Below are 3821 nucleotides of genomic sequence, written 5' to 3'. Positions count from 1 at the left end.
TCCGGTTCTTTATTGCCTTTCAAAAAGGCGTCTTTGTCCCCATGATGAACAAACACACATGTTCTTCCCATCCCTATAAGCAATGAACACAAGGTAACATTGCTTCCATGAGTACTAATCCATGGATTAAGACCGAATACAAACCCTAATATATATATGAAACAACAACCCTAACCCTAACCCTAACCATAACCATAACCCTAACCATAACCCTAGCCCTAAACCTAACCCTAGCACCAACATAAGAACACCCATAAGAATAACCCTAGCATACTAACAAAGCCTAATCATAGAAATTGGCAAACAAACATCTCACATCTCCATGCAAATCTCTAGATCCAAACAAAACTAGGGTTTCCCCAAAATACCAACAAATGAGCAATGGGAGAACTTTACTTTGATCAAAACAAGGGGATCGGAGATTATTACCTTGAGGGAGGGTTTGACTTCGAAATCCACGGACAAATTCTTCAAATTTGCAAGATTTGGAAGAAGATTTGAGAGGGGGGGAGAGTGGGAGAGGGGGCAAAGCTCGGGGAGAGAGTGAGAGAGTGTGTGGTGGGGGGGGGGGTGGGGGAGGGGGCCCCAGCCAAGTGGCTGGATAAGTCACAGTGCAGCGCCTAGCGGCTAGGCGCTGCACATTACACGTGTAGCGCCTAGCGGCTAGGCGCCGCACATGTAATGTGCGGCGCCTAGCTCGGAGGCGTTGCACTAATGGGTGCGGGCCCATGGGCTGCCACGGTGGACAGAGGTGCAACGCCCCGGAGCTAGGCGCTGGACCGTAGGGTGTGGCGCCCGCGTGGCGGGCGCTACACAAAAGGGTCAGGGGTGTGAAATAGTTTCGCACCCAGTTCATTCTGTGAATTTATTTCGTTTCCAGGTCAAAATTGTCAAATTTGCCTCCCTCATGACGGGATCCGACCTCCACCACTGTGCATGGGTGCGACGGGATATCGGGATCCACCACTCCTCGCCCGCCGCTTGACCTCCACGACCGCGCCTCACCAATGCTTGGTTCCCCGCATCCCACCCTTCACCGATATGGACTCGTGCTATTCGACCCCATGGTGCCGTGCTGGACGCGTGCTCCGCGGTCCTCCCCTCCCTCCATGGTCTCGTATAGTCAAAGGACGATGGCGAGCCCTGGCACGGACGCGTGGGCTGCTGCTGTTCTGGCTGGTAAGTTTTTCATTGATTTCTTCTCCGTTGGAAATCGTTCAGCCAAGATTGTATTTCAAGATTGGAGCACACCTATCAGATGTCCTACAGTGCAGGCTGCAGGCATGAACTATGTATATAAATGATGAATGGGTGCTGCCTTGAACCATCAGTAGATTAGCGTTGCTTGCGTTGATCAAACGTTTGCCCTGGACATCCTGCTTAACGTCGACGACGGCGGCAAGACCAGCAGGCTTGAGATAATCACGCTCCCGCTCGCTCGGCCTCCTACCCCGCACGGGACGAGATCTGCACAATGATGGTAACAGCGCCGACAAGGTCACCCTCTCCTTCGCAGCTTCTCCTCTGACCTTGTCGCTCCTCTATCTCAGTCGACCACTTGCAGGTCGCCGAGGCCTTCCGCTCATTTGACCGAGGCAACGGAGGATGCATCTCAACTGCCCAGCTTGTGCGCTCCATGGTGCCATTACAGGTGGCTGGAAGAATGGTGTATGCTCACAAGGCGCGTGATCCTTCTATAAAATTCTGGCTATATGTGCATTGCCTCATTGGTTCTAATTTAGTTGTGTTGGTATATTTGGGTTCCTATAGGCCAAGTTTGTTTCACCGGACAAGAATCCCACGAACCTTAATGTGGTGCGGAAGTTTCAGGTGCATCATTCTCTTCTGCTCTATTGCGTCGTGTGCTCCATGCCTGTACCTTATGATTCAGGAGTGCCCAGTGACAAAATGTGTAATATTTGTAGAGTCGATGCTCTAGGCGAGGGACAGTCCGCGCAATGGTTTCCAGTTATGTGAACAAGCTTTTTAAAAATGATCAAGTAAAGAAAGAAATCTTTCATGGTCGTACCTATTTCATTCGTGGGATTTAGAGGGTTACTAGCTCGCTATGATTAGACACTTAATTTGTTTGTTGTTAAACTAAGTTTGGTATGGTGTACGAAGCCCCAAGTTATCTTGTAAAAAGGATTCTTATGATAAGCGTTGAAAGCAACTTCTGAACTTTTATATAGATATTTAAGTGCCAATACCATATTTTGTTATGACACGGGAAACCCATGTTTTGATGCCAGAGATTTACCTTAGATGTTGCATGTGCATTACTCACTTTAACCAATCGTCCTACCGTTGTGCTTTTATTTGAAGTTCACTGAATTTCTTGTAATGACATTTCAGGGATGATACGATCGACCCAACTGTTAGCTTTGGAATGCATTTTGGGGTCGACTCATGAAGACGATGGCTAGCTTGCACCAACATTTGTAGCTTCTGTATAAATGAATCAGATTGTCTACAAGCAAGGAAAATGATTATAGGGAATAAAAAGGTATGCGCTGCTCCATAATACCCAGTTATTGTCAGGAAACTTGCTTGTACGCCATGCAACAACGACAAGTGGATGAACATGCAATTCAACGACGGCGATTCAGGCACTGACGCGGGTGACCTAGCGATTTGACACGAGAGACTCAAACCTATGCCAGCAGCATCGAGGAAGGTGTGGAGCTCCTGGCCTCCTGAGGACGCCGCCAGGCTCATCTCCGTGGCCCGCCATGGTTGCAGTATAGAAGAAACCCTCACTCCCACATGTGTCCCTTTTTTCCTCCGCGTTGCTTCTATGGATCAAAACCCTAGCAAACTCCTCTCCAAGCACGCGATTGATTCCGTTCGTATACATCTGACGGTTTAATGAAGATGCAACAAATTTCATTTTGTAGTTTTGCTTGTGGAGGTGATTGTCATTGAAAAGCATAATTTTTTTAATGGATGTTACTTGCTAACTCGGATGGCTCTTTATATGTTTAAAATTGTTTGTAAACCATGGACGAGACTCGGCATTGGCAGTGTGGAAATTGACATGAGATGCATTGTACTGTTGCTTGTTCTTTGGCCAATCAATAACATAATTCTCTATTTTTTTATGTGTCTCTGTGTTGAACTCGTATGGGTTTTGTCAGTACGTAGAGATAATAATATGCAGATTCAATGATATATATGCAGAATGTTTGTTTTTGCTCTTTTAGTAATTATGCAGATCAACAATACATCTTCCGGTAAATGTGTTAATCCTAATAAATCATGGACATTTGCTGATTCTAGAGATTTATAGAAGCTAATAAGTTACATCCTTGAGTAATATGAGAGAATTAAGATTTTGATGGAGGTAAACCTATCCAACACGGTACACAAGCTCTTGTTAGTTGAACTATTTTAAATTTTTGACTTCTCAGGTTTGAACCTTTTTGTACCGGAGCTAAACCTATCCAGTGTGTTCGTGAACCTGAAGCCACTTGCATGGTTGTCAAAAGAACTAGAGGGAGCTAAACCTATCCAGCGTGTTCGTGAACCTGCATGGTTATCAAAAGGACTAGAGGTAAATTGCTTGGTACTTGGGGTGTTATGTTACTCATTGCTTGTGAATTGAACCCCCCTCCCACGACGTGCCACGTGAGCGCATCATTGGGGGGGGGGGGATCCGCCGCCGGCGCTAGCTTTCCCCATCGTCCTTCCCTCCTCGCTGCTGCCGGAGGGCGTACGCCGGGCGAAGCCCATGCGGCGCTAGCAGCGGCGGGGCTTCTCTCCTTTCTCCCCTGGTAGGGATCTCGGCGGTGCGGGCCGCCGCTCGTGGGGGAGTTGGGTCC

At 47.5% G+C, this 3821-nt stretch overlaps 1 long non-coding RNA gene across 2 annotated transcripts; it reads left to right on the top strand.

The window, feature by feature from the left end:
* The first annotated feature begins 1094 nt into the window (after nucleotides 1–1094).
* LOC123493857 (uncharacterized) lies at nucleotides 1095–3022 on the top strand. 2 transcript variants are annotated; one of them, XR_006663256.2, is made up of 3 exons: nucleotides 1095–1179; nucleotides 1335–1830; nucleotides 2356–3022. It is a non-coding gene; the product is annotated as an uncharacterized lncRNA (long non-coding RNA). The 2 variants fall into 2 exon arrangements; XR_006663258.2 differs by having other exon boundaries at nucleotides 1332–1830.
* Nucleotides 3023–3821: the final 799 nt, after the last annotated feature.

The sequence above is a fragment of the Aegilops tauschii genome, chromosome 5 (genome assembly GCF_002575655.3).
Source record: "Aegilops tauschii subsp. strangulata cultivar AL8/78 chromosome 5, Aet v6.0, whole genome shotgun sequence".
NCBI classification, from domain to species: domain Eukaryota; kingdom Viridiplantae; phylum Streptophyta; class Magnoliopsida; order Poales; family Poaceae; genus Aegilops; species Aegilops tauschii.
Note: the sequence above shows the minus strand (reverse complement) of the source record. Positions and strands in the feature narration are given on the sequence as shown.